Source organism: Copidosoma floridanum, unplaced genomic scaffold, assembly GCF_036245765.1.
Source record: "Copidosoma floridanum isolate Cflo_tuat_1 unplaced genomic scaffold, Cflo_Japanese_pri ptg000021l, whole genome shotgun sequence".
NCBI lineage: Eukaryota > Metazoa > Arthropoda > Insecta > Hymenoptera > Encyrtidae > Copidosoma > Copidosoma floridanum.
In genome coordinates this window covers 21,517,934-21,540,027 of record NW_028321898.1, presented here as the reverse complement: position 1 = coordinate 21,540,027, position 22,094 = coordinate 21,517,934, and the positions used below count along the sequence as shown (strand labels likewise).

Here is a 22,094-nt window from a genome sequence, read left to right as displayed (position 1 = left end):
ACTTGGTTCGTAGAGCACTTTAAAATCATACCGGATTGTCAGCTCGGACTCAGGAAAGGGAAATCCTGTATCGATAGTCTTACCATCTTAACCAATGAGATACATAGGATTATATCGATTCCAGTGTAAGCGCTATTTTCCTGGATATTAGGGGTGCCTTCAACAGCGTTGTTCCGGATATACTTTTGAACGACTTAGTCGACATGGGTTTAACAAAAAATTATGTACTATTCATCAAAAATTTAATCTACAAAAGAACACTCATCCCTATAAATATCACTAAAGAACTTGCTCAGACAGAAGTGCACATTGCACAAATAGGACTACCTCAGGGAAGTGGATCTAGTCCTGTGCTATTCGCCTTATATACCAAGTTGATTAGAAACCTTATGACCCTAAAGTCAAGATTCTAATGTTTGCAGACGATATTGTGCTTTATGTGGATCAGTGTGAACCCACTGTAGCCTTCAAACTTTTGGGAAAATCAATAGACTTGTTTAACACTGCCTTAAACGCAAGAAATCTTTATCTCGAGCCCGAAAAATGCAAATTCGTAAATTTCGAGAAATATCCGCGAAAACACAAAAAATTGGAAATAGATATCTGCGGAACAACCATTCAACCGGAGCGCGAAGTCAGGTTTCTAGGTTTAATGCTGGACAGTTCGCTTAGCTGGCTCCCGCACATCAAAACACGAAGAACAAATGTTTCTTTCCGTTGAGGATTATCAGGAGTTTGCGAGGTGTGTGATGAAGCGCGAACCCGCGGGGCTTATTGATGCTGTACAAGTCACTGGTGAGATCCAGACTGAAATACGGGGGCTTTCTGATTGCCGCAAAGAATTTTGATCACCTGAATATTCTTGAAAAAGTTCAGAACACAGGTATCCGCATCGCCATGGGCTACAAAAATTCCACCCCCATCAATCTTATGGCCGCTGAATCTAAAATTGAATACATCAAACACCGCATGAATTACCTTTACACCAGAATAATTTTAAAGTGCATGTTATCAACTCAAATTGTTACCCTTAAATCTATAGTCGAATTACATAAAATCACAGAAAACCCAATATTAGCGCATAACTGGCATGTACCAAGGGTAGTGGCGTGCTATGAATTATGTTGGTTTAGGGAGGACCTTGTCCTTAAGCACGAAGGGTTTCCAAAATTTAGCTACCCTTTTGACTCAATATTCTACAGACCTTTAATCAACCTTGAGCTTGGACTTGATCTACAGAACTCGTTCTGCCCCAACCAGGACCTCATCGGGGCTCTTTCGGGTTACGACAGTGACAATAGTTGTGTAGACTTGTATACTGATGAATCGAAGATGGTAGTGGGAGCTCCCTCAGTATCGGGTGTGCGTTGTGGTCACTTGGCGACCAGTTAAATGAGGCAAGAGGCTTGCCCGGACAGGCGTCGATCTTCTCAGCGGAGTGCAATGCTGTTATACTAGCCACTGGGCTGATTTTGGACAGCGTCGCAAAAGGCGTAATCGATAGTAAAACTAAATTCCGACTATTTACAGATTCATAGAGCATCCCCAGAGCTCTCCTCCACTGCAAAGGTCTCGCGGGAGAGTCGCCGTTGATAATTAAAATTAAGCATGACTTATACTTACTGAATGAATCGGGTATCTCTATAGAGATTTCCTGGATTCCTTCTCACGTCGGAATCCACGACAATGAAATGGCTGACAAATCTGCCAAAGAGGCTGCAAGCTCTCGATTCCAACTTGTCTACGAAGTCCCCTATACAGACTTGATAGCTGAGACCAATAAAACGTGCAAAAAATTAAACTTTAGCGAAATCAAAGAAATTTATGAGCAGACCAATAACGGTGCCTTCTATTTCAAAAGCTTTTATACGAATAATAACGATAAACTCTAGTTTCACAATCTTGAGCTACCTAGGAAGATTATTACCTGTTTAAACAGGCTCCGGTGCAATCACAACTCACTTAAGCAATCACTAGTCAAAATTAATGTTGAGCATTCAGACCTATGTAAATGTGGTCAAGATTGTGAAAGCGCCAACCATGTGTTTTTTGCGTGCTCTCTTTATGAAAAGCACCGAATCGAATAAATTGGTGAACTATATAGACTAAAATTATTTGGACCATATAATATATATAACTTAATCCAAGATAACAACTTGGCTGTGTGTTCAACATCAAATTAGTATTACAAACATTAACTATATAGAACTTATATATTCGCGCGCTAGCAATTAACTTTAGTATTTTGTAACCAATAGGCTGCGTACGATAGTCCTGCGTGACCACCAATCATAGTGCTCCACGTTTAAGTTACTTTGGCTGCTTACGACTGCTCGCCTATGAGCATTTAGTCAGTCCGCACCGATCGCTCGTCCAGTGAACCACAGTGTGATCAAATGACCGGACAATTGACCGGTCAGTTGACGGTCATGACTTTGACCTGACAAAAAAACATTGACAGTCAATGACAATTGACCATGACCGGTCAAAATTTTTCATGACCGTCAAATCTACATCTGTATAGAGAGTGAAGAATATTTCAAGTTTTTTGTTGTTCTGGTACCATCTGTTAAGAAAAAGAAGAAGCTACTGTTACTTGTCCAAAAAAATCAGGTAGGTTAATTCACATATGTATTTTATCAGTCGCTTTGTCGCTTACGCTTTCGCTCTTTCGCGCTTTCGTCTCGAGCCTGGTTTGACAACTGAGAAGATATTTGCGTGCTCTGTGTTTACGCCCATGTGATTTTAAGCTTTAGTTGTGCATAAATTAAGGTGAGCTTATTTTGATTTTAAGTCGAACTGAAATTGAGTAGTATCAATTAAAAATCTCGGAAATTAAGGAATCATAACCTACATTCTGAAATAATGTAATCAAATAAAATTGAACGATTTCAGATCATGGGGATTTCAAAAGTTCTTGAAAAACATTTCACTCCTTTGCCTCGTAAACCAAACCAAAAAATTCAATCCTACTCGTGCAATTATTGCAAAATACATTATGCTGAACATGTCACGCGAATGAAAAAGCACCTCGCGGAAAATCGCAAGAAATGCCCGCTAAATGTGAAGCAAGATTTGCAACAAAAACGGGGCGTCAAAGTCAACCTAAAGAGGAATGTTTCCTTAATTTCTCAATCAGATTGCTCCTTGGGCGAAGAAAGCGGTACTTGATTATTTATTTATATTATTCCATGCATGTATTGATACATATATGTTTAATAAATTTTTTGTTTTCTCAAATCTATTATTTTTAGATGAGCCAGAAACTCACAGAGCCAAAGCATCAGCTAGTTCGACGCCATCGGAGGTTTTAAGTGATATTTCTTCGCATACAGCAAGTTCAAGTCAACTCGAAGTTGTAGCCAATTCTTCGTCAGGTATCCGGAAATATTTTGATTTTATGTTACCCGATGATACGAAAGCATGTCACGAATTACTTGCTAAAGTAATATACGCATCAGGCGTCCCGCTTCAACTGACGGAAAATATATATTGGCAGGAATTATTTGCGAAGCTCAGGCCTTCATTTAACCTTCCATCGCGATACCAACTATCTCATTCTCTACTTGATACAGTGTACCGTGAAATTGAAACTGACGTTAACAAAAAAATCTCAAAGGCTTTGACAGTTGGCTTGCAAACAGATGGTTGGTCGAATATTCGCAACAAGGGCATTATAAATTTTGTAGTTACCACTCCCGAGCATATCTTTTTTTAAACGTTTGAGAGTAAAGCCCATCGACAAACAGCGGATTACATAGCATGCGAGATTTCTACCGTTATCGAGTCGATCGGAATAAAGAAAGTTTTGGGTATTGTCACAGACAACGAGAAAGAAATGCCAGCAGCGTGGTCTCTACTAGACCAGGAGTACGAAAATAAAGCGATCTTTTTTAATGGCTGTCTTGCACACATTTTACATCTTTTAGTTAAAGATTTACTTGAACAGCCAAATGCTAGAAAAATTATTAATTCGGCTGTATCGATAGTAAAAGAGATAAAAAAAATCCCATGTTTTAAGCTCACTAATTTTAGAAATTTAAAAACAAAACAAAAAAAACTTAAAAAGTGGAATATCTTTTTAAATTCCTCTAAATCTTTTTGGCAAAACGCGGTGGGGCTCGTCTTTACAATGTTTGGAAAGTCTACATTTTAATAAACAAAATTTAAAACAAATTTCCATTGAACCGAGAGCTCTTTTAAAACCTATAACAAAATTGTTAATTTTAGATGAATCATTCTGGAGCGCAATAGATAAATTAAAAAATTATGTAAAACCGAAAGTTATTTATGTCACGAAAGTGCAATCAGATAAGTCAAAACTAAGTGAAGTTGCCCAAATTTTCCATGAGCTTGAAGTTCACTTTGAAAAAGAAAGCACTAAAGTGCCATTTCCACTTCTGAGTGAACAAGAAATAACTCATATGACTGAAAAATTGAAAAAGCGTTCTAAAATGGCATTAAGACCTATTCATTTTGCTGCTAATTTGCTCGATCCAAATCTCAAAGGCAAATATTTAAGCCAAGAGGAAGATTTGAATGGGCAAGCCTTCATTTTGGATGTAGCAAGAAAATTAAATTTAGATGTTCCTACTGTAATGCGCGAATTGGCAGAATTCAGAACTAACTCAGGGCTTTGGGATAATCTGTTAGTACAAGATTCATTAAAATCACTCCCTACAAACTTGTGGTGGCAAAGCGTTTGTAGAACTACATCAATAAGTAAAATTGCAAACAAAATATTAAATTTACCCTGCTTCTCTGCTGCAACTGAACGTTCGTTTAAAACGCATGGGTGGATCCATAGTTCCAAAAGAAATCGTCTTGACACTGGACGAGCTGGGCGATTAACGTATATTGCTCATAATTTGCGTATATTGATACAAGATCTTGTATATAATGACAAAAATCAAGACACAAGTCCATATTGTTCTGATTCTGAGGCTGACAAGGATAATAATATTAATATTTTTAATGTCGAACTTGATTTACTTGATTCAGATACTGAATCTGAAGAAATTTGAAAATTATATATATTTTATAAGAAAAAATTATATTTTATAATAAAAAAGTATTATGACTAAGTCATTAAATTGTAAAAATTGTTTCTGTACATTGAAATAGTTTTAATAAAAAACTAATTTAAAGTAAACATTAAATGATTTTAGTTGCCTATCTTTAAATTTTTTTTTAATTTTCTGACCAATGACCGATCAGAAAAATCTCTGACGGTCATTTCCACATATAAATGCAGTAATTTCTGACAGTCCATGACCGTCAATTGACGGTCAAAATGACCATGACGTCAGGCCAATTTTTCTGACCGGTTAATCCACATCACGGATCAAAGTAAAAGTAGACCTAGGTCACTTTCCCATTGGAAAGGAACGTCATCGATAACCGGGATACTTAGTTGCACAACTAACAAATATCTTATCGTTGCAGTGCGATGAACTGCCAGGAGACGACCGTAGAAATTTGCCGCGACGCTCCAGCCTATCATAACCACACTTATTTTATTCTGTTGCAGGTAGCTTCGATTTTATGTCGATGCCACCTAGCAGATTCTACTAAACTAACGTGAAAAGCTGGTGTATTTTTGCAAAACTTTGAGCTTATTTATCGCTATCGTTACTAAGTTTTTCAAGATAAAAACTATACCAAAACCATCTAGGAAGTGTAAGAATCGGTATGCCAAATTTCAGCAAAATCGGTTTAGTAGTTTTCGCAGTTAGCAATTACAACGGTTTTAGCGACTTTGCTTTATATATTAGTAAGATAAGATAAGATACAATAAATAGTATGTTAATGGTATCCTGTATTTTGGTTTAGTTTTTTAATTTCCTTTTTTTAATATATTACGTTGCATGATATTGCCTTGGTGCTCACAAACTCGCAAGCTGCAAATCAAGCAAACGATGCCTAACTTGCAACGGGCATCACCATACGCTGCTGCACGAGAATCCTGCCACTACAGTGCATCTTGCATCTTCTGCATGGCCTGCTACACTCACGAAAGGGAGTCGCGTATCCTGTCATTGGATGGCATCGCCAGACTCTTCAAACACTACGCTGTTGCCTACTGCGCTCGTCCGAATTCAAGGCCCGGACGGACGCACACTCATCGCTCGTGCCATGCTCGACAACTGCTCTCAGCGATCCTTTGTTGCAAAGAGCCTGCTAAGTAAACTTCGCCAGGAATATGAAGAGGCCAGCATGGAGGTCATTGGCATCGGTGGCATCAAGACTCCGCGAGTTCATGGAAAAACTTACCTTACTCTCACCTCCATGGTTAGCGACGGGAAGCTCACGTGCGAAGCTCTAGTGCTCTCGCTCATATCCAGCTACAGGTCAGGAAACTTCAAGCTTCCAGGCGACTGGAAGTATCTACAGGGTTTGGAGCTTGCAGACGACTTTCGAGCCGATCTGACGGAAATGGAGTTGCTGCTAGGAGCTGATGTGCTTCCACGAGTTCTTCAAGAGGGCTTACGCATCGGACTACCTGGGACACCCATGGCCCAGCGCACCATATTCGGCTGGACGCTTTCCGGTCCATTACATTATTGACATTTTCAAAATACAGACTCTAAGTTTGTTTTACATAAGTGCTAGTGCTCAGTGAAGCCTTGAATTACCAAAAATGTTCACGAGGGAAAGGGTTTTGTGCTGCTCCCAATCCAGTTCAGTCGTGTAGAGGTGGAAGTGGTTTACGGCGGAAAATAAATTTAACGCAAATGTGCAATAAAAATATATACAATATATTTACAGTGCTTAAATTATGAAAATGTGCTCAAGTGAAGGCAAGCGGAGAGAAGCTTTCTCTGCCGCCGTGTCGCGCTAACTAACTTACTTTGCTCGCAGAGCAATATTTATAGAGACAAAAGTTAAAGTAGAAATTCTAGTACATTGATAAATAAAGGTACAAGAGTAAAGGTAAAACGGTCTCTTGGGCATTGCAAATGTACGCGATGATAAAGGCGTATGATCGGAAAATTACTTCAACTTTAATATAAAGATAACGAACGTGACGAAATTTAAATTTAGAAAAGGTTTGTCGGCAAATATTTAGGTACAAAACTGAACATACCGCCCGCCATACTACGGTTTGGGGTAAACGAAGTATTAACAATTAGCACTGCACTTATGTAAAACAAACTTAGAGTCTGTATTTTGAAAATGTCAAAATGTCATTTCCGTCAGATCGGCTCGAAAGTCGTCTGCAAGCTCCAAACCCTGTAGATACTTCCAGTCGCCTGGAAGCTTGAAGTTTCCTGACCTGTAGCTGGATATGAGCGAGAGCACTAGAGCTTCGCACGTGAGCTTCCCGTCGCTAACCATGGAGGTGAGAGTAAGGTAAAATTTTCCATGAACTCGCGGAGTCTTGATGCCACCGATGCCAATGACCTCCATGCTGGCCTCTTCATATTCCTGGCGAAGTTTACTTAGCAGGCTCTTTGCAACAAAGGATCGCTGAGAGCAGTTGTCGAGCATGGCACGAGCGATGAGTGTGCGTCCGTCCGGGCCTTGAATTCGGACGAGCGCAGTAGGCAACAGCGTAGTGTTTGAAGAGTCTGGCGATGCCATCCAATGACAGGATACGCGACTCCCTTTCGTGAGTGTAGCAGGCCATGCAGAAGATGCAAGATGCACTGTAGTGGCAGGATTCTCGTGCAGCAGCGTATGGTGATGTCCGTTGCAAGTTAGGCATCGTTTGCTTGATTTGCAGCTTGCGAGTTTGTGAGCACCAAGGCAATTATAGCACATGTTCTCGGCCTCAACAAACTGTTTGCGTTCATGTGGCGATTTTGCTTTGAAATCGGCACAGCGTAGTATGAAATGCTCACCTTGGCAAAAGCGGCATTTCTCCGTAAAGGCGGTATATGCGTGCGAAGTAGAAGACGCCGTCTTGTCCTTCTTTCGTGTTGCCTTCTCTGTAGAAGACGCGACGATCTCGAGCATCGAGATGCGTTGTTCATTGAAACGCACGAGCGTTTCAAGTGCAGGAGGCTCGTGGGTACTGCTGAGCGATGACTCCCATTCTCGGAAAGTTCGAGCGTCGAGTTTCCGAGCTGTAACAGCGACCACCAAGTCATCCCACTGGTCCGTCGGACGCTTAAGCTGTTTAAGTGCAGCCAAGGCATTTACAGTGCCACTGAGCAAGGCCTTGAGTTCGAGCGGCGATTCGTTGCTTACAGCCGGCGCGGCTAGCAAATCGCGAGTTAGCGCGGCAACCAAGCGCCGCTTGTTTGCATAATGATCCTCCAACCTTTTCCATGCAGCCTCGAAGTTGGCGTCGATTACCTGGATCGTCCTCAACAATTCAGCCACCTCGCCTTGCACATGCGTCTTGAGGTGCTGAAGCTTCTCGACGTTGGAAAGTCGAGAATCGTTGACTATGATCGCAGAGAACAGATCCTTAAACTCGAGCCAGTCGTTGAAATGTCCGGAAAATGTGGGCACAGCAATGGACGGCAGGTTGCGAGAGTTAGCTGGTGGAACAGGAGCTGGGTCTGATGCGGGCGATGCAGGAAGTTTTCCGAGCTGTTCAGCCAAATTAGCTGCCGAATCGAGGTAAGCTTCTTCGGCGATTTCGTAGCTGTTTTCATCGAAATAGCCGATGTCCTTAGTATCGTCTGGAGCAATGTTGAGAATCCTGAGATGAGTGTCCTTGAAGTCATCCCAGTTTATTCGTAGTTGCTGTATACGGCTCTCGATGATTGCACGAGTGAACTTATCCTTGCCGCGCTTCTTGAGGTTTTCGTAAGCATTGCTAATGCTTTTGTACAACTCCTGTTGATGCTTAAGTAAAATTTTGAGTTCCTTGACGTCTGCCATGACGCAGTCGATGTCGCGATGAAGCGCTTGATAATAGGGCTGAGTGTTGGCAGCTAACGACCACCCGCCTTGGCAAATTCAAGCACGGAGAGCATGCACACACTCTGATTCCTTGAATGACTCACTACTGCAGCTTCGCGAGAGCGCGTTCACCTACACGGCATCAAATGGTCAAGGCAAAATTCAAGGCTTCACTGAGCACTAGCACATATCCACTCCTGCACTGACCGTCGGTCCCTGGAACCACGCTCTGCTACCAAAAATGTTCACGAGGGAAGGGGTTTTGTGCTGCTCCCAATCCAGTTCAGTCGTGTAGAGGTCGAAGTGGTTTACGGCGGAAAATAAATGTAACGCAAATGTGCAATAAAAATATATACAATATATTTACAGTGCTTAAATTATGAAAATGTGCTCAAGTGAAGGCAAGCGGAGAGAAGCTTTCTCTGCCACCGCAGCGCGCTAACTAACTTACTTTGCTCGCAGAGCAATATTTATAGAGACAAAAGTTAAAGTAGAAATTCTAGTACATTGATAAATAAAGGTACAAGAGTAAAGGTAAAACGGTCTCTTGGGCATTGCAAATTTACGCGATGATAAAGGCGTATGATCGGAAAATTACTTCAACTTTAATATAAAGATAACGAACGTGACGAAATTTAAATTTAGAAAAGGTTTGTCGGCAAATATTTAGGTACAAAACTGAACAATACTTTCTGCATACCAATACTCTATGTTGTAAGATATAAAATTAGTTTTCCTACTTTGTTCGTTTTTTTACGTGATATATACTGTCAAACATCTGTTTAGTTAGAATATCTATTTTATTAGAATAATTCCAATTTGGATTGTAAATTTGTTTTTATCAAGTTACAGTTAACATCGGCGCATACACCAGCAAAATTAGAGATAAACTATTAAGGGGATTAACAAAGAGATGGATTCGTATATGCTTAGATAAAAATTCAAAAAGAGATTTTCTCGTCAATATTTTATTTAAGATCTCCACAGCACGTTACAAATTTTGTGTATTTTCATGTGGTTAGTGCACACATAGATTCAAAGACAAAAAAAATTAAAGTATTATTTTTATCCGCCTACTCTGCCGCAAAACATCGATTCGAATCGGTTCGAAATATATAGTCGCGAGTCGGACTAGTTATACTTTTTCCAAAGGCGCACCATACTGCGCTCCAGGGTACATTATCGCTCACAGACATCTACTCATCTCTGTCGCACAAGTATGGGCACTCGACCGTATGGGTCCTGGAATGGTGGTGCAGATCCGCTGCCGAAGAAAATCGCCGCATGCAAATGGCGCACAATAAGTAACTAATAGACGGACTCTTCTTCACTTTTTTATCGGCGTCGTGGCTGCTGTTGCAGTCCTGCCTCTTGGTAAAACTGCTGTCGCACGTGCGCATGTGGCGCTTGGCAGGCGTCCCGCTGGTCGGAAGGCCAGGTGGCGCTCTTGGCGATGTCATTTTGGTGGAATCAGCGGACGTCTTTTCCGCCGAAATGCTGTTGCTCCCGTTGTTGGCGTCGACGAGTTCGCGGCTGGTAGCAGTTCTGTCAACGCGAGGTGAATAAGATTTCTGGGGCAGCTCGGTCGCCTTCACGAGCCCAGTCTCGGTGGTTTCATTTTTGTGTTTCTTGAGCAGGTGGCGCTTGCAGCTGGATTTGGTGTTGAAGGACATGTGACAGAAACGGCACTCGAAGGGCTTCTCTCCAGTGTGTGTCAGAACGTGGCGCTTGCAGCTGGATTTGGTGTTGAAGGACATGTGACACACATTGCACTCGAAGGGCTTCTCTCCAGTGTGTGTCAGAATGTGGCGCTTGCAGCTGGATTTGGTGTTGAAGGACATGTGACACACATTGCACTCGAAGGGCTTCTCTCCAGTATGTGTCAGAATGTGGCGCTTGCAGCTGGATTTGGTGTTGAAGGACATGTGACACACATTGCACTCGAAGGGCTTCTCTCCAGTGTGTGTCAGAATGTGGCGGTTGAGGGAAAAGGCCCAGGCGAAGGATTTCTGACAGTAAGGGCACTTGAATCGTTTCGGGGCCAGCAAGTCGGTAAATTTCCCATTGCTCCTCTTATTGAAGATAGGCGCGGTTGTAGGCCAAGTGACCGAAATGCCGCCCGAGTGGTCATTGAGCGGGGCAACAAGGTCCTTATTTTCGCTCAGGTCTTGTGCGTGAAAATTTTGTGGGTAATTGTGGGATGCGTTGCTCGGCATCACGTAGATACTGGACGAATCTTCGTTGCCTTCGCTAATGGCGTTCTCCATTTTGCAAGCGAACCCATGACTTTCCTTAGTGAAGATCGTCATCGAATCTACGGCCTCGTCGGCTTCGTCCTTATGTTCCTCTTTGTCCCCCTCATTGTTGTCGACCACGTCGTTATCTCCAGACTTTTTGGTCAAAATCTCCCGACTGTTGTTACTTTGTACCTCCTGGGGCTTGGTTTCTTCAAGTTTATCCTTAAGTAAAATCATGGCTACGGTGATCGTATTCAGTTCATTGGCGCCTCCTTCGTAGATCACAAGTTGATGCTCAAGATTGTCGTTTTCCTTGGTGTTGACGGTGCTACCGTCGACCTCCCGTTGTTGCGTGAGGACCCCGAATTCAGCATTCTCGGAGGTGGTAGGATTTTTCTCGGGGATTCCCTGCCTATGCTGTACCAGCTGCTGGGTGAAAAAGGGAAGAAAAATAGTAATTAGTAATCAGTAAGACTCAAGTACCAATGTGTTTTTAAAGAAATAGTTTTTTTCGGTCGGATGCATCGTCTTTTAAATTGTCCGAATATGAGCACTTAAGTAATTTAATAAAAAAAAGGATTACGTGCACTCGATCGAAGGATATTTTTTTGTTTTTACGACGATTTGTTTCTAATAAAAAAAAATTATTTGTGTAATGATAGTTTTAATATTTATTTCTAAACACCCTTGCAAAATCGACCGAAAATTTTGATGGTATATTGAAGTGCGATGGCGATCGCTAAGACGTATAGCGCACCTCTGTCTGATGGGCACCGGCGGGGTACGACTGGCACATCTGTGCGGTTGTTACGGTGAGTTCGGAGGGCTTGACAGAACCATCCTCGGACAGTGGAGAGCTGCCAGAGTTGCGTTCGACTAGAGGTAAGGAATTCGTAACGTTCGAGTCGTTGAAATCAGCGTCGTTTGACTGATCACTCTGGTGCTGCAGCAGCTCACCAATTCTGTTGGTAAAATTAAAGTGCTGCTGCATGCCTGGTGGCCTTTGGAAGTCGTCGTACTGGCTTTCATGTGGCAGATTCTCGGCAAGGGATACCCCCGTCACCAGCACCGGCTGTTGGATCTGCTGTGGTTGATCCTCAACATCACTTTTATACTCCAGGACCTCGAGTATATCGTACCAGAAATCGTTGTCCGCTACACGAGGCGATTGGGACGATGTAGTCATCGAGTCGACCTGGTTGTTGGCTGAATCCTCGCTCGGACGGTAGATGAGCACACTCTGGACCTCCTCGTAGTTTATTTTTCCGTGAACGTTCCTCACGTGCCTCTGGCAGTTTCCCTTGGTCGCAAAAAGGTAGTTGCAGATCGAGCACTGATATGGTCTTAGCCCGTTGTGCGATCTCATGTGTTCCTTGAGGGCGTTCTTGTTGACACAGTTGTGCTTGCATACGTTGCACGGGAAAGGCTTGCCGGGTATCGTGTTGACATGAATCCGGTTGTGGCCCTTAAGGGCCCGCAAATTCGTGAACGCACGAGTGCACAACTGGCAGGGATATTCACCCTTGAGCTTCATCTCGTGAATTTTGGAGGCAAACGCGTTCTGGTCCTCCTCTTCCCTGTTGCTGGATTGGGAAGTGCTTGACGAGCCCCAAGCCTCAGACGATCCTTGCTTCCCCACTGGACAATTGTCGGGCATTTCAGCTTTTTCGTGCAACTGCAGCCTATTCGACGTGTGCCCCGTCACGTTCATCGTTATGTTCTGGATGTCAGTCAGGTCTCCTTGGTGATTGTCGTGGTTGTTGTTCTCGACGATGCTGCTCGTGCTCGTAGCCACATTCGCGGACGGTCTCTGCAGACCCAGCATGGCGAGAAAGTGCTCCTTTTCTGTACTAGTCAGGTCACTGCAGGTGTTGTTGTCGTGAGTGGTGGCAGTGGCTGCAATTCCACAGTTAATCTCGTGACCGTCGAGCGCCGACTGGCAGGGAAAAGCCCTAGGACACTTAGAGCAAAGGTAACTGATAATCGCGCCAGGGACCGGCCGGTGAAGTGTTCTTCCGCATGTGCGTTGCGCTATCAAGGGAAATTTTTTCGACGTAAAGTCTAGGTGGACAAGGTCACTGAAGCCCACGACCGCGTTGCACGTCGGAGAAGCACCATGCCCGTTGTTGCGGGAGTGCAGGTTGCCTCCATTGCTACTCGGTACCTTGTCTCGCTTCTTCTTCTCTGCGTTGACCTTCATGGGATCCTCACGTTGACCTCGTTTCTTTGAGTTGTCATTGTTGTTGAAGCGCTTGCATTTGCCGAGCCGTTTCTTGGTCTCGTTGTATGCGTCATTGGCGATCGTCGAGGAGGAACTGCCGTTGAACAGTGGCCTTTCGTTAGCATCACCACTGCCTTTTCCACCAATGGAGTTGGTGTGACTGTAATAGCCAGGGGATGGCGAGCCTCGAGCTGTCCTTACGCGCTGGTTCATGTTGTCGTTCGTCTTGAGGGACATGTCACAGTGGATGCACTGGAAGTATTCGTCGGTTCGCGTGGACTCGTTAGGTCGACCGGACAGGCTGGACAGGCGAAACTGGTGCTGGTGGTCTCTGGCTATTGCTGCAGTTGGCGATCGGCAACCTGTTTAAATTTGAAACGTATATAATATATAACTTTCGACACGTATACAAACCAATACATGTTGATGAAAAGATACGCGTGTTTGCTGACATAATTTGTAGGTAATATTTCTTACTAGAAGCTAATACACGGCAACCTCGAGATTTTTTGAGGGAAGGTCGCGGAGAGAAGGAGGAGAGACAAAAAGAGAACGATAGCAAAGTCATAAGGTCTAGACTCCCTACTTATAACGTCATCCCTTGGATAGTTCAGTGTAACTACAAACATTATGTTTGAGGAAAACGATAAAACTAATGGTAACTTGTCAGGTTTTACTCATCTCGTATAATTTACCTTTATACATAAGTTTTGTGTATACTGAACTTATAAATCTTTTTTTTCCGTCAGAGGGTGGAAGGATATATATATATATATATATATATATATATAATCACTGAGTAAACATTACATGCATGTGTACGTGGGGGGCAAGGGGGTGGTTGGTGCGACACCAAAAATTTCAAACGCAATAATTAAAATTCAACAGTACAAAAAAATTTAATTAAACGCACACGATAAACAGTGGCCAGCATGGGTAGTATATCCATTACTGAAATGTCTTTATACGCACCAACCATCCTCTATTCTGTAATAATCTTTTTTCACGCCATCGTTTCACGGTTTTTTCTAATCAATTATGAAGAAGAGAGGATTTCAACGTATGTTCGCTGCTGCGAGGGAGATTTACGTGAAAAAAAATTCCTGGATCTTGATCTTTTTTTTCAAACGAGTTTTAACGGAAGTGACCAAATTTGTTTCAAAACCCCCAAAAATATATAATATACAGGATAAAAGAAAATACATACTGTGTAGTCGTGGTTAGTCAATTTTCTAAGCAACATAAAAACAGCAACAACAAAAAACCACAAAAATCGTTTTTATCAAGTGATCAAAAATTAAGTACTAATAGTCAAAATTGTATACGCTATGATAGAAAATCCGAATAATTAGGTTACGGCTACTTATAGGTAAAACAAGCGACTTAAATAAAGAAAATATAGAAGTCGTAAGAATAATAGAACAGAGCAGTGCACAATCGGCGGAGATTGTAAAAAATTAATCGAATAAAAAACGGGGCGCGGGGCTCAATGGAGGAAGAAAAATGGGTAAATTTCCTTAGCCATAATATGATTATATACTTACGCAAGTTACTGCTGATGCTGTTGTCGTTCGGCAAAACCAGATCTTCGCTGCGGTAAATCTGGTCACTTGTCGAACTTGTATTTTTATAAGTGCACTTTACTTTACTTTACTTGTCAAAAAATCAGAAACACACGCGCATACGAGTACTTACTGATCGAATCTCGACTCACTCTTGCTGCAAAGAGTCGCTAAACTGATGTAAGAATATTCGAGATGTTGGTAAATGGCCCTTAATCGTCACTGAACCAAGTCAATACCAAACTACGAACTAACTCAGTAGAGTCATGGAGCGGGCCCTTTAATACGCGTTTTATTACTCATAAAAGAGAAATCCTTAATTATCATTTAAGTGCACTTGTAAGTAAGTACGAAGTCTGTTGCTAGTGGCGCTTGCTAATGACGAGATAATGGCTTTTTAATGCAACAATTTTGTGAACTGAATCATATCAACTCTCATTTGTCCACTTATTACTTTAGATATCCTATGACTTCGTATATTCTGGTACCTTGGTTAAGTTAAGTATTGGATGAACAATTTAAATTGACTTATCAACTGTTTGAGTACATACTTACGTCAAGAGGCTGTATATTATGATAAAAGTGGTTGTACTTGTATGAGAAAAATTAATAAGCATCTGTTTCCCTGTGACCCACTTTCCAAATAAATCACTTAAATATATTATAATCATGAAAAAAGTGCATTGCATTTAAGAAATAGAAGAATTAGCCACTTGTCGAATAAAAATTACGAAATTGACTAAATTATTTCTGATTAAAGGGTATGAAACACTAGTTGCGATTTTTCTTTATCAGCATTTATTATTACAGTGTGGACCGCATTTTAATACAATTAAGATCCTATTAAGTGCCATGTCATTACTTTGCTACACATTAAATGCCGTACTATTGTAGTATTTTTCATTTTTATTATTAAACAAAAGGGCCAGTAAGCGCCCTGAGTCATCTGGTGATAGGCGCTTAGGCTGTTAATTTATATTTAATTAGTTAATAAACTGGCCAATAAGCGCGCTGGGTTATCTGGTGATAGGCGCTTAGGCTGTTAATTTATATTTAATTTGTTAATAAACTGGCCAATAAGCGCCCTGGGTTATCTGGTGATAGGCGCTTAGGCTGTTAATTTATATTTAATTAGTTAATAAACTGGCCAATAAGCGTCCTGGGTTATCTGGTGATAGGCGCTTAGGCTGTTAATTTATATTTAATTAGTTAATAAACTGGCCAATAAGCGCCCTGAGTCATCTGGTTATAGGCGCTCAGTTTATCATTAAACAGAAGGTCAAGTAAGTGCTTCGGGTTATGCGTTGATAGGTGCTTGGGCTTTTAATGTATATTAAATTAGGTAATAAACTTACCATGAAGCGCCTTGGGTCATATGGAGATATGCGCTGTAGTTATATGTTATATTTTTATCATTAAATAAATTGGATATTAAGCTCCTTGGGTTATTTGGTAGTTTTTTCTCATTATATTTATGTGTTGCAAGTTGTTTGGATCTTTGTTTTAAAGACTTTGCAATCTGATGAGTATGATTTAGTATACAGTTATAAGTTGGGCGTGTATTTAAAATATTGTTAGGTTTTATTTATTTGAAATATAGGGTTATTTGGTTTAAAAGGTTTTGGGTACTGAGTTATTAGGTTAAAAAGCTTGGGATTTAGTTAGTTGGTTTTAGCACATTTGAATTTGTTGCTTAGCGCGCATTGACTCTGGCCGCAGAGCGTCAGTTCGGGTGGTGGTACTGTGACGGTCACGTCTTCGGTTTTCTGCCGCAGGCGAGAGCACTTCTCTTCTCCTCTTAGTGGAAGTCAGCGAGAGCACTATTGGTTTAGAAACTTTAACCCTTTTGCACCTACTGTTTTCTTCTTTTGACCTATCAAACAATTGGATTAAGCTTGAATTACTCAAGAAATAGTGATTTTGAAGGTAGATGGTTTTTTTATTTATTATTTTTTCGATTTAATTTATTACCATTGTACTCTTGGTTGTATTTTGACTGCGTTTAACCAGTATCTTTCGTGAGACAGCTGCCATGTCACAGCTATCTAAAACAAAACATTAGATATATTTCAGATCAGACAAACCATGATGCAAGGTGATACCAAAAAATTTAATTTGTGGGCTTAAAATAAAAGAAATATACTAAAATTTCATTACCGTAGAGTTTTCATTTTTAAAATCTAATTTTAATCACGTCTGGGGGCTAATGTGTTACTCTTAATAATTCTTCACAAAATTTAATTAATTCTTTTAAACATGTATAAGGGGTTTATGCAAGGCATTTTTTCTACAACATTATATTCGATTACTCGTACATCCATTACAGGGTTTTTTGTACCCTCCTAATGCCTTTCCACTTTTTCCAAGTATGCGAGACTTTCGAAGTTCCCTTCAGACGATACGGTTATCTGTCTCGACCAATCCTACTGGGTATCATTTACAGGGCACAGTTGTTGTCTTTCCGAGGAACAGAAATTTGTGCTCAATGGAATGGTATACAGAAAAAAAAATCACTCTCAAGCTAATTAATAAACTTGTGAACAATGAATTTGTGCACTTTAGTCATTAATTAGCCTATGTGCGTGATATTTCGTATACAATTGTTCGTGCATGATTTTGAAGAAAAAATACTATGTACAAACAAATAATGACTATTTAAAGTATTTATTACCATTTTTTGTGCACAATATTTGTGCCTAATCAACGTACTGTTCGTGCAAATCTTAGATTGAGATATTAAATATTTGGTCTACATAAATACACTGATTTAGACGTAAAAATTGTGCCCAAAAACTATTAATAAAATGTTTTGTTGGCATTCATATTAACTTGTGTATCATATTTTTTGGACGAAAATGTGTGCACACAAATAATTGTACACAAAATGAATGACAACTTATTAATATTTTTTGCTCTACAATACTCGAACACAGTGTGTGCGGAGCCAATAATAACAACTTCTACACAACTTCTTTATTAAGCACAAGTTATTGTTTACAAAAACTTATTCATGTCTTTGTTAAAATTAATTACAAAAAATTTTTATTACACATTTCTGTGCACAATGTATTTTTCTGAATTAGTATTTTTTTAACACATATAATTGGTATAAAAATATTATTCACAACAGCATTTTTTTGTATTCCCAACAACTTTTTTTGATTCTCATAACTCATCAATGTACAGCAATTCATGCGCTAACATATTGTGCACATTTTAATCAAACAAGTATACCTATAGGCAGAGATGAGCAGTATTCAACAAAGTACAAGTACTCTGAAACACTTTATTTCAGCTTTAATTCAAGTTATCTAAATACTTAAACACTTTATTTAAATTAAATATCTGAACTCAATACTGTATTTATAATTATATTTAAAAAAAATAGTTCAAATAAAATATTTAAATTATTGAAAATTGTTTAAAAAAATACTTATTATTTTCATTTAAAATACAGTATCAAAACTATTTTATTTCAAATAAAAACATTAAATAAGTTTGTCCTTAAAATACATTTATATTTAAATACGATAAATATCAAATACAATATTTAAATTAAAAGTATTTCAAATATTTTACTTTGAATAAATTTTACGAAATTCATTATGTATTTAAAATACATTGTTTCAGATACAATTGTATTTAATGAAGTATTTGAAATTATTTGCTTTAATACATTTGTGTTTTACTTAATTATTTCAAATACCTTGATAAAAAATAATTACATTTCAAAATATAACTAAATATTGTATTTCAAATATAAATGTATGAAATAACAGCGTTTCGAGACCACTCCAGTATTAGCTGTTCCTGGGTGATTTTCCCACTTACAATACATTATCCTGGCAAACGCGTAACGGCTCCCTATATAATTTTAATAATGTATGCAGACTTGGGCAAAGTCGTAATTACCATTTGAAAAAAAAATATAAAATTTTGTTTGGAAAAAAGTGTTTTATTAATTTATTAAAATTTTCCTAAAAATAAAGTAATGATTACTTCAAATTTTAATTGCAGTATTTGAAATAATCTTAACAAATACTGATGGTGTTTTAATTAAAATATTTCAAGTACATGAAACGAAATTAAAAAATTTTATTACCTTATTTCTAATACAAAATTTCAAGTAAAATGTTTAAAATACAATAAACTTAAAATACAAGTATATTTGGTCAATAGATTTCAAATAATGTATTTGAAGTAAAAAAGTGTTTAATAAAATATTTTAAGTTATTTAATCAAATACATATGTATTTTAAATAATTAACTCCAAATACAATTGTATTTAATGTTTTTTATTTGAAATACTTAATCAATTAATTGTATTTTAAATATTTCATATTAAATACTTGACTAAATAAATTTGTATTTGATAAAGTAATGGAAATAATTGAGTCAAATAAAAGTACAATTTTTCAACGTGTTTGAATTAAAAGTATAATTGTTTACAATAAAATGAGTTATCATCAAATTAAAAATATACATTTTTTGTCTCATTGTATGGCCATATCTAAACGACATATATAACGTTTCAAAGCAAAATCAGCACTATTATATCATGTCCATTAGTATTACCCAAGATATAAGATTTTTGTAAAAAAACCTAAGGTAAATTCATACCAAGATATATGTTGTATGTGTGTGCCGTATGTAGTTTTTCTGTACTCGTCATACTCACAATCCTTGCATCTAAGGTTAGCTTTTATATAATATTCAAACACATACATGTATATCTACACATTAATTGTAGGTTTAAAGTCATGACAATGAATATTTATGATTTTTAATTTTTATATTAAACTTTTGTTTTTAAACCATTATAGGGCGTTTTTGAGCCAAAAATTGGATAGAGCTACTTCTAGTCCTTTGTGTTCTGGTAACTAGTAAGACATCATTTAATGGACTAACATCTATCAACCTCAGCGCTTGTACATACATACATTATTGAAATTATATAGGGAGCAGTTACGCGTTTGCCAGGAGAATGTATTGTAAGTGGGAAAATCACTCAGGAACAACCCATACTGGAACGGTCCCGAAAGGCTTTAATTTTATACATTTGGATTTGAAAATTATTTCAAATACTTCATCAAATACAGTTGTATCCGAAACAATGCATTTCGTACAATTTGTTTGATATAAAGTATTTGAACTACTTTTGATTCAAATTTTGTACTTAATATTCATAGTATTTAAATAAAAATGCATTCAAAATACAAACGTATTTAATGTTTTTTATTCAAAACAAAATACTTTAAAAACTGCATTTTAAATTAAAATAATAAGTATTCTTTTAGACAGTTTTTAAGGATTAAACTATTTTATTTTAAATAAAATATTTCTTTAAGTATTTTGTTTGAACTACTATTTTAAATATATTGCTAAGTACAGTATTTAGTTCAGATGTTTATTTTAAATAAAGTAATTAAGTATTTGGGTAACTTTAATTAAAGCTGAAATAAAGTATTTCAGAGTATTTCAACTCTGTCAAATACTGCCCATCTCTGATTATACGCGACTCGGGTACAAACATAGAACCACCTCCTGCGACGCTCATGTTTATATTTTGTGCCTTAGTAACTTCATGTACAATTTTTTATTTATATATTATTTTATTTATCATCTGAAAGTTTTCGTCCTTAACAAAAATCTATGTCTCGAGGGTGAGTCTTAAAAAAATTGATTTTATTTTAATAGACTTAAGTACTTAAGTAATAGACTTAAGGACTAGTTTTAACATAAACTTTATTAACATTTTGTGATTTTACTTACTATAAATGATCTAAGACAGATTTTTCAAAGTCACAAATAAAATGTCATAGTCCAAGACTAAAGACGACTGATACGAGAGCTTCTACAAATGAATTCGAGCTGATGTTTGCTGCAAGTAGAATTAACGAAGGAAAGGATAAAGAGTAGGTAATAATAGAAGGTATGTGTAATGTTCCCCTCTTTGCCCTTGATCAAATGCGACCATCTAACGTACGTTGTTGTCGCCTTTGTTCAAGTGATCATTGATTACATCCATTCTATGCCAACCGCATATATCTATAGTCTTTGATAACGAGAGCCGTGAAAGCTTGAACTGACGAAACCAATGCTTTTGCACAGGGTTGAAAATTTTAATCGAAATTGCGTTCGGAGTTGAGTTTATAGACATACGATCATAGTATCCGCAGTTTATACGTACGTTGAAATTAAAAAAATTAGGAGTGGGTAAAGATTTTGTTTGACGACGTATTTTTAATTAAAACATTTAAACGTTGAACATAATTTCTACGATGATTAATTTTCTCCATGAGATATGAATATTTGTAAAATATGAAAATTGATGAAGCTTTTTTTCATATAACATAATAACAGTAACAATTTCAAAAAATTATTAACTCTATTACGGTTATTGGTAATTGTTGGTTACTTGTATACTAGATTTTTCTTCATTGTTGATTTCTACTGAAAAAATAATTCACGGTTAATAACTATAACCGATTTCATTCTTTTCTAGAAAACTGTATGGACAGTAAAGTCAATGTATTGAATATATACGATATAATTTTATCTATTTTTAAATAAACATATAAAATAAAAAAAAATTCTTTCAATACTTATCGTATGAATACACTACTTAATGATTTTTACGGCGACAGTATTACCTGAAGAAGGTGTTGATCCTGATTACAAACTCGTACCCTATTTCTTACTAGGATTCGTTACTTGTTACCCATACATTCTGTCCCAATTTCTCCAATTAATACCTCGTATTTCCCTACATGACCACACTCAACTGGTCTCGTGCATAATGTATGTGTCCATTATTTATATCCTCGCGTTGCCTTGTGGTACAGAACCATTCACGAAGCTTGGAAAAATGTCACGGAACAAAGCACTCCTGAAAAATCTCTATTTTCTGAGTTGATTCCACTGGGATCCGACTGGAGTAGCCGTGTCTCAACCGAGCTGAGATGTGCATCTGATCCAACTATAATATTATCATTTCGTATCGCGAAGGTAAACGATTTTTCAATAATGTATAACCGAAACTTTAAAAAAAAGATTCCTAGTTATGATTCCTCATAATTATGTTTCTTAATAAAACAAATTATCCGCTATACGTGTCAGGCATTTTCCTCAATTAACACTTTTTAGGGATGAAATTTATTTGGCAGGAATTTAATAATCAAATATGTTAAATTGCAAGTTTTCAGGCTATTGAGCTTA

At 38.2% G+C, this 22,094-nt stretch overlaps 1 protein-coding gene across 1 annotated transcript in view; it reads left to right on the top strand.

Annotated features, from left to right (window-relative positions):
- Adcy2 (adenylate cyclase type 2 Ac76E) overlaps window positions 1-22,094 on the top strand; it is a 123,065-nt gene that overhangs the window by 47,376 nt on the left and 53,595 nt on the right. The window lies entirely within an intron of this gene.